Source organism: Gekko japonicus, unplaced genomic scaffold, assembly GCF_001447785.1.
Source record: "Gekko japonicus isolate JY-2015 unplaced genomic scaffold, Gekko_japonicus_V1.1 scaffold829, whole genome shotgun sequence".
Classification (NCBI taxonomy): Eukaryota; Metazoa; Chordata; class Lepidosauria; order Squamata; family Gekkonidae; genus Gekko; species Gekko japonicus.
Genome location: NW_015172028.1, coordinates 192,832 through 202,913, shown reverse-complemented (window position 1 = coordinate 202,913; position 10,082 = coordinate 192,832).

The window sequence follows — 10,082 nt, the reverse complement described above, 5'->3', positions numbered from 1 at the left end:
TAGGCTGGCTTCTTTGTGGAAGCAACTAGTCAACTTCATGACGCCTTGCCTCCACTACGCCTCCTGTTTCCGGACTTGGTTCCTGCTCCTCTCCCCCGGCTTTCTGACTCTGGCTTTGAACGACCTTGCTCCTGGTTTGTGCTTTGGACTTTCTCTCGGTTCCTGCTCCGCTCCTTTTGGCTTAAGACCCTGGACTGAACTTGGACTTCTCTCTGCCTGCACCCCAGCCCTTGACACATCACATATACACACTTCTGCTGACAGCTTTCTTTCAGTGGGAAATAAAGGTGGACTTCAGTATAAAAAAATAGTTACTGATTATTCAGTCAATCAACCACTTAATGTAGGGCTGCCGACCTCCAGGTGGTGGATGGAGATTTCCTGTGATTACTAGTGCTCTCTAGATCTCAGAGATCAGTTCCCCTAAAAAAAATGGCTACTTTGGAAGGTGGAATCTATGACATTATACACTGCTGAGTTCCCCCCGCCCTCCAATTCTTGCCCTCTCCAGGCTCTGCTTCCCAAATCGCCAGGTATTTACCAAGTGGAAGTTGCCAGCCCTAACTTAATTGCATTTTATACCATGATAACGATAGGCATATATGGACAGATAATTAAACATCTGTGATAAATGTGCACCCTGCTGCCCCAAACATACCTTTGAAATGATCATAAACGCAGAAACGGTTTTTGGCATTCCTGGTGTTCTATTGGCTTTTTTGCTTGTGTGTTGAGAGTCAACGTTTACGGCCATTTGACTTGACACGCTGCCGTTGAGTTCTGTTTTATATGCAGAACACTAGGAATGCAGCTGTGAGGGAATGCTGACTTTTTGCTTTTAGTGCCATAAAAATATTCATTTTAGAGCCTTCCGTGTTTGGCTTTGCTTTTACTGTAGCGTGTACACACACACACACAAAAAAAATCAGCCTCGAGGGCTGGAGGCAGAATCGACAGAATTTCTTCTGAAGGGCTCCAGTGAAAACTGAAATGTAAGGTTTCCGGATTGATTGCAGCCAAAAGCCTCCCTATGGTGAGATGACTCACCCCCACCTCCGCAGGGACATCTACACGTAGTCATTGTGTGGACTATTATGGGCTTCTGTGTTCCTCCCTGCAGCTACTGGGGAAAAGAGGCTCTCTCTTTGATGACTTTCATCTGTGTGATCTAGGTAGTTCACATGTCATATCTGATGGGAAGAAAATTTGCCATGAGAATGCCATTTTCTTTGTCTGGGGTGAACATGTGGCTTTGGCTCTGTGGTAGCTGTTTATGGTTGTTCTAAGAACCCTAGAGCTGCGGTGGCTCAAGTGGTTAAGACGCTGAACAGCAGGCTGTGGAAGGTCAGTAGTTCAGCGGTTCAAGACCCGGGTGCCGCAAGACAGGGTGAGCTCCCGTCTCTAGTTCCAGCTCCTGCCAACCTAGCAGTTTGAAAGCAAGAAATTGCAAGTAGATAAATAGGTACCACTTCGGTGGGAAGGGAACAGCGTTCCGTGCGCCTTGGCGTTTAGTCATGCCGGCCACATGACCACGGAAACGTCTTCGGACAGCGCTGGCTCTTCGGCTTTGAAACGGAGATGAGCACCGCAACCCTAGAGTCGGATTCGACTGGCTTTCGAGCAAGGGAACCTTTACCTTTACCTTTAAGAACCCTATCTTAGGTCTACCAGCAGAAGTTCGTCCTTAAGGCTAAACTACAGTACTGTACTGACTGGAACAATTCTCAAGTTCTGTGTATAGGAGGTAGGGTTGCCAGGTCCCCCCTGGCGAATGGTGGGGAATGGGGACATAGGGTTGCCAGATCCAGGTTGGGAAGCTCCTGGAGATTTGGGAATGGAACCTGGGGAAGACTGGGATCTCAATGTGGTACAGAGCCATAGAGTCCACCCTCCAAAGCATCTGTTTTCTCCAAGGCAATTGATCTTTGTAGTCTGGAGATGAGCTGTAATTCCAGGGGATCCTCGGGTTCCACCTGGAGGCTGGCATCCCTTATAGGATGAGCAATATTATGTAAATGGGCCCAAGCCCCTCAGTTTCAATGCTGAATCTGTTAAGTATTTAGGTGTCCTTCCTCTGAGAAATGTTCACTCTGTCCTTCATATCAACGTGAAAGGAGAAATCTAACCTTTCGTGTTCAAAAAACAAAACACAGAGCAGATCTTTTTATAATCTTTTCCCTGGGTGTTTTGTGGAGGGTTGGTACTTGGATGGGGACACCTTTTGGGCATGGCAGGTAGGAAAAATGTTCAATTGAAACCTTGGCTGGCTCCTAAATTTTGTTCTGGAACTTACGAAGCTCACAATATTAGCATACGTTTTTCTCTTTTTTTAAAAGAAAGAAAGAAATCAAAATAATCCCAGTTTGGAATTAACTACTCCAGTTCAAAAGACCCAACGGCCAACTGTTCTTAAATCTATCAAATTAAATACTTTCAATTTATGTCTCTTCCTTTTACACCAAAACCCCCTCTAATGAGTGCATTGGTGCTCTGCTAAATTATACTGCCTCCGTCTTGGAGATAATGATGTCCCATGGCACTGCTACGAACCTAATGCCAACTTGGTTCAAGTGTTTTGGATATTCTCAAAAGCTCTTTCTGTTTCAGCTAGGATTAATGTTGCTTTGTCTTTTTCAATGAACTTTACTTATAATAAATTATCGGCTATAGGCCTGTTCCTGGGCGCTCCCTGAACATCAGGTGCTTTGGATTGATTTTGATTTTGTACCTTTGGTGTGTTCATTTTACAATGTTGGAAATCCCCCCCCCCCCGGGTGGATATCTGGGTTAGCAATGTGATAAGATAAAAATTATCTATTATTGTCAATACTGTTACTGTTTATGAAAATACCCACAATATATTAGAACCAAGTAACTAGCTACAGTAGGGATTCTGGTTTAGGTAGGAACAAGCAGGGAAACGATAAGGATACGTGGGGGGAACCTCATTCCATCCTGGTTGATCATCCTCTCCAACATAGGGTTCCCTGCCTCCTCCCCATCATACTTCCCACAGCTTTGCTCTTTTTCCTGGTTCCTCTTCTGCCTCCTACCTACCTGTCTCATCCCATCTTCCACTTTCTCTCCCTCCCATCTGTCCTCCCTCCCTCCCTCCCTCCCTCCCTGCCTCCCTTCCTGCTTTTCTGTTTTCCCTGCTTTCTTGACTAGAGTTGCCAGTCCCCAGGTGGGGCCTGGAGATCTCCCGCTTTTACAACTGATCTCCAGGTGACAGAGATCAGCTCCCTTGGAAAAAATTGATGCTTTGAAGGGTGAACTCTATGGCATTGCACCATGCTGAGGCCCCTCCCCTCCCCAAGCCCCACCCTCTCCCGGCTCCGCCCCTGAAGTCTCCAGGTATTTTCCAACCCAGACCTGGCAACCCTATTCTTGATTCCCTCCAGTCCCCATTCCCCCCCTTTGCCCAATTTTTTCTTTCCTTCCTTTTACCCATCCCCATTTTCTTTCTTTCCTTACCTTGTCTTGCCTTCCTGCCCACTCCTGCATTCCCCAGTTCACCTCCAGTGAAGCTGCAGTAGCCTTTTTGGATTACCAAAAGGTATCTAGGCAATCCAAAATGGCTGCTGAGAGCTCAACAGGAAATCTTTAGCATTTAATTTTTTACTTCCCCCATTGTTTTACAATTTCATATTATTCTGCAAACCTGGAGGCTTCCCAGAAATTTGTACAAAGATCTCAGTCCTCTTTAGGGCCAGGGATCGCCAGTAGCTTGTCCTCAGCAGAGCGTAGCTTTCTGAGATATGGAGTAACCAGGAATGCTCATTACATATTTATTTATTGATTGTGATTTTGCTCTATCCATATTCCATGGAGCTTAGGGCAGCATTCTCACCCTGTCCATTTTACCCTCCCAACAACCTTGTGAGGCAGGTTAGGCTTCTCCTCCTAGTTGCCTAAGTTTAAATTCAAGATGAATATGAAGTGTTTTGCCCACATAAGGGACCTACTTGAGGGACTGCCTTTCCCCACATGTTCCCCAGAGACCACTGAGGTCGGGGTCTCAAAACCGCTTGACCCTCCCTGGACTGAAAGACGCCAGATTGGCCTCTACCAGGGCCTTCTCAGTGGCAGCTCCACACTGGTGGAATGAGCTCCCGGAAGACATCAGGGCCCCGTGGGACCTTTTACAGTTCCACAGGGCCTGTAAAACAGAGCTCTTCCACCAGGCATTTGATTAGGAGCCACCACGAACAACAACTGAATTGTTAAGGCCCGTTATGTCAACAACATTAACAGCTAGGGATACTCTGTACACCGATTTTGGCCACACCTTTGTTACCATCTGAACACGGCCGATTGGGATGTTACCACCCTCAGCACTTTACCTGTATTTCTGATTGTTATGTTATGAATCTTACGATGTAGCATTGTGTCAATGCATCGGTGTTTTAATATTTTTTTAACTTTTAATGTAAGCCGCCCTGAGCCTGCCTTAGCAGGGAGGGCGGGATACAAATCGAATTAAATAAATACATAAATAAGCACTTCCATAGAAGTATGGAAAGAAGACCACCCTCACCCCCCCCCCCCGCCAAAGGATTAATATTACCACCATTTTTTAGGGCTGCAAAGTGGTCCTTAAATTTCACTCCAAGCAAACGTTGAGCCAAATTACGGAAAGTTCTGCTCATGCAAAAGAAGAAACAAATAACATACTTAAAGACTAATGAAATTTCCTGTGTCAATGCTCACTTCTTCAGATATGGAGCAGATATGGAGCAGATATGGAGCAGAGGTCCATCAGTGGCTATTAGCCACAAGGTATAGATAGGGACTCTGGGACAAGTGATGCTCTGTCATCTTGGTGCTTGGGGGGGTCAACAGTGGGAGGGCTTCTAGTGTCCTGGCCCCACTGGTGGACCTCCTGATGGCACTGGTATTTCTGGCCACCCCTGTGATACAGAGTGTTGGACTGGATGGGCCTTTGGCCTGATCCAACATTGGCATCTCTTATGTTCTTATGTTCTTATGCCTCTTCTTCAGGTATCTGAAGTGAGTAGTGGCTCACGAAAGCTCCTTCTCTGCCACAAATTTCGTTAGTCTTTAAGGTGCTCCTGGACTCTTGCTCTTTTCTGCTGACACAGACGGACTAACACGGCCACCCATCTTGATCTACAGATAAAATTCTCATGAATGTCAAGGGAAACTAAATTAATTTTGATACGATTTGTGAATGTTTATTCAGTGCTGGTTGACCTCAAATGTCCAGAGCATTCGTGGGACTGCAGTGTGAGCAGTGACAACAGGACAGAGAGCAAATGAAATGTGTGACTTTGGTTTACAGAATTCTTTGCGCACCGAGTGGTTATTATGTTGCTGGTGACGAGCCTATTAGCTGCGTGTCTTTGGGGGGGGGAGAGCATCAACAGTGAGGACCTTCAGACTGCTAATACTTTGTAAGGAAATGGGATTTGCAAATTACTAGCGGTGTCGAGTAAGAGACTGTTTTTCCGGCTCGGCACGCATTGGGTTGAATCTCGATTTGAGTCCGTTTTGTAATCTCCTTCCCCCCACTTTTCAAAGATGATTGCTCACCTCCTCCTCCTCCAAGCGGCTGCATATAAGTAGGTTCATTCAAGATGTGACCCAGAAAACACTATCTGGAAGATGGATCTTAGATAAAGAAAATTTATTAATGTGTAACAAGGAGTGGGGGAGGGGGAGGCCCTGACGCGGGTGTCAGTCAGGAGCCCCGTCGCGTTGAGGAGTTAATATCTGTATCTGCATTTCATTCTAATTGATGGGTCTGTCTGCTGTTTGAAAAGCGTTAAATTGCTGCTGCTTATGTGATGGAATGTCTATTGTCAGAGTATGAATGAAAACGAAGCCTCGTCCCCGCAGTCAGTTTAGAAATGATTTGTAGAGAATTGACTTTGAATGTTTAGATTAGAGGTCAGAGTGCCACTCGGAGGGGGCCGTGTGTCGAAATAGAAATATGGAACTGCCACCATTATGCTTTGCCATTAAGGAAACCCTTTTTTCTTTTGTGGGGCTAAGAATACCAACCAGATATTGATTTTGATCTGTTAAAGTGGGGGGGGGGAGGGGTGTGTGTGGGGGGGGACCAGGAGCTGATAAAACCAGATTGGTGGGACAAATGGTGAGTAAATTAATCAGTCGTTCATGAGTTGTGCATTCAGATACCGGTAAAGAAGGAAACATTCTGTCTGTTTGGGAGCCTATAAAGCAGAGGCAGATGTCTCTCCGGAATTTCCAACACAGCTCAGAATTTCTTTGCTTTACTAGTTCGCTTGGTAAAAAGTCCTCCCCCCCCCTCCTCCTTGTTCTAAGTAGCATTTTTAAAACATTATTTAGCAGTAGTGTTCCCTCTAAGATGAGTTAGTGTGAGCTAGCTCACAGTTTTTTAGCCTCCGTCTCACACACTTTTATCTTAGCTCAGGAAGGGATGGCTCCAGAGCAAACTAATGTATGCAGTAGCCGCATCGCTCACTCACAGACTTAATGCCAGCAGCTCACAAAGTAGAATTTTTGCTCACAAGACTCCACAGTTTAGAGGGAGCACTGTTTAGCAGCACATGACAATACAGTTTTAGTACATATACTAAATGCAGAAAGACCCAGCAGGAGGTGGATTAACGCAATAAAGGAAGCCGTGGCCTTCAGTTTGCAAGATCTGAGCAAGGCTGTTAAGAATAGGGTTTTTGGAAGGTCATTAATCCCTAGGATTAGAGATCTGGAATGGCATAGTAGAGCCTGATCTCATCACACCTCAGAAGCTAAGCAGGGTCAGTACTTGGATGAGAGACCACCAAGGAACACTCTGCAGAGGAAGGCAGTGGCCAACCACCTCTGCTTGACCACTGGCCTTGAGAACCCTGTGGGGTTGTCATAAGTTGGAAGCACCTTGACGGCGCATAACATGCACACTTAAATGCCTTTTTTGGACAACACAGATTTTCTCATGCCAGTGTAGATTTAGGGTACGATGCACCCAAAGCATGCTGCATTGATGGCAGTGGCCAACAGTTAATCACAAGCTTAGCTCTCCAGCCAAAAACCAATGTATAAGTGCTCAAGTCTTGCTGGATCAGGTACATACTGTTTAGACATGGTTAATCCGAACCAAGATCCCAAATGCACTGTGAAACCGTGGTTCGGGTAGCCTAGCTAAGCCCTGCCTTCGGAAAGAGTTGTACGTAGGGAGATGCTAGGGGGGGATCTGCTTGCCACCTTACAAGAAAAAAGGCTGGAGAAGAGGGGAAAGTGTCGTAACCATGGACTGGGTGATGGCAGTCTTAATACTCGCAATGCAGTCCTAAACAGTTACACTGTTTTAAATCAATAGGCTTAGAAAGGGGTAACTTGGCCTTAGGGCTGCACTGTTAATCAAGGCTACTGGAAACCATAGGTTTCGTTCCCATTCCAAACCATGGTTATGTCCTGGTTCTCATCCAACCCTTTATATTTAGATATCTAGACGTAACATCTACAGCATACTCCGCTTAGCGTCGCTCCGTCAATCACAATGATTAGAAATAAATGGTGTTTAACTTTTTCATCCCTTCTAATGGTAAATTATCAGGTCCCCTTCGAAGCAAATTCTTCTTGTTTACGGTTTTGAAGGAGACACACAGACTTCCCTCGCAGCATCTGGCTATCATGATGGGGTCATCAACTCCAAGGAGTCTCAGATCCCAGTCTCCAGCCCAGTTTCTTGAGCCACTGAATTCCTGGGGAAAGCCATACATTCCCTGAAGCTCAAATAGCGTGATTGCCTCTTTACCTGCTGTGGCATTGCCAGCTCTGGGTTGGGAAATACCTGGAGATCTGGGGAGGGTGGAGCCTGGGGAGGTCAGGGTTTGGAGAGAGGATGGACCTCAGTGGAGTATAATGTCATAGAGTCCATTTTCTCCAGGGGAACAGATCTTGGACATCTGGAGATCAACTGTAATGGCAGGCGATCTCCAGGTACTACCTGGAGGTTGGCAACCCTAGCCTGCTCTGATTGGCTGCTGCTCTTTTCTGTTCTTCTAGAAACCTCCTCTTCTGATTGTCAGACTGTGGAGGAAAGCACCTATCACGTGCAGCCCACAAAGCATTCTACTTAGGATCAGTGTTCCCTCTAAGCTGAGTTGGTGTGAGCTAGCTCACAGTGTTTTAGCCTCTGGCTCACACATTTTTGTCTTAGCTCAGGAAGGATGGCTCCAGAGCAAACTAGTTTATGCAGTAAGCAAATCACTCACTCACAGCTTTAATGCCAGTAGCTCACAAAGTAGAATTTTTGCTCACAAGACTCCACAGCTTAGAGGGAGCATTGCTTAGGGTCCATCTACACATTACAGAATCCTTCTGTTTGTTGGAGAATAACCTGCGGACTTTGCATCAGATGAGCGATGGGAGCTTTCTGCTTTCGCAACAAAAGCGGGCAGAGGGAAGGAGCTTGCTTTAGCCTCTCTCCCCCAGCTGTTTGTTGCATTTGAAAATCACCCCTTGGTGCTGCTGTTGGCTTGGCTGTTAAACCTACATATAGCCAGCCACATAAGTACCCATGATCTTAAAAATGGAGTAAGTGTCAGAAGGGTCGTGAATGAGAAAGTGGGGATGGGGAGGCTAAAGCCCCTTCTCCTTTCTATGTTGATCACATACATCTAGCAGGAGAGGTGACACAATAGCCACCTTCAAGTATTTGAAGGGCTGTCATATACAGGATGGAACAGAGTTGTTTTCTGTTGCCCCAGAAGGTTGGACCACAACCCGTGGGTTCAAATTAAATCAAGAGTTTTCAGCTGAACACTAGGAAGAAGTTCCAGACAGTCCGAGTGGTTCCTCAGTGGAACGTGGAGCAGAGTTCTATCGGTGGCTATTAGCCATAAGGTATAGATAGGGAAATTTCTCCAATTTTCTTGAAGAGATCTCTGGGAAGGACTAGAAATCTCTTCGAGAAAATTGGAGAAATCAAGGGAGCGTTCCATGCAAAGCTGGTCATGATAAAGGAAAAAAACGGTAGGGACCTAACAGAAGCAGAAGAGATTAGGAATAGATGGCAAGAATACACAGAAGAACTATACAAGAAAGACATTGATGTCCTTGACAACCATGATGGTTGTAGTCAGGAAGGAATTTTTCTCCAGGCCAGTTTGGCCAGGGATCCTGGAGGGTGCCCCCCCCTTCGGGGCATTGAACAGGGGTCACTGGGGGAATATGGGGGTGGTAGCTGTGGATTTCCTGCATTGTGCAGGGGGTTGGACTAGATTACCTTTTTGGTCCCTTCCTAGGGATCCCAAGTCCCCCCGGGGGGCGGGGAAACCCCCGCCCCAGAGGCCCGTTCCCCAGCGGTGCCGGATCGGGACCCGGGGGGAACTCCACCCCAACATGCGCGTCACCCGGAAGTGATGGGAGGACGCCGGGCACGCTGGGGGCAACGCCACGGCCATACAAGGGAAAACTCTATGGTTTTCCCTTGTATGGCCGTGGCCCCGCCCCCAGCGTGCCTGGCATCCTCCCGTCACTTCCGGGTGTGGTGCGCGCACACACACACAAGACGCCAGTCGGGAGCCCCCTGCTCCTGGCGAAGATAGACTTGGCAACCCTATCCCTTCCAGATCTATGTTTCAAGCAGAAGAGAGCCTCTCTCTCTGTGTGTGTGTGTGTGTGTGTGTCTGGGTAGGTGGGAAGCACGTCTGATGCAAAGTCCTCATGTTATTCCCCAGCCTGAACAAGGAGTTTGTAATGTGTAGATAAGCCCTAGGTTCATCCTGCCTCCTGTTCTTTGAGGTTCTGCGAAGCCTTTCTCAGCGCCTGAGACCCACTGCTCTTCTCACTCTCTGCATCTGTCTGGATTGCATTTACGGAACTGAACACAGCGGAGAATCTTGCCTTAACCTTTGGTGATATGCTTTCACTGTATCTGCTCAACTGAAAAGGGGCTGAACCCGCAGAGGTCCGGATCCTCCTCTCTCTGAGACACTGTGATGCTGGACGACCTTTCCAGGGTAGAACAGATTGGGATGATTGTAATGCACAGTGTACATCCTACAGGTGTCTCAGCTGAGCAGAACTTGCAAAACGTGGTGGCAAGACAACAGGCGTGATGAGGCACCTGT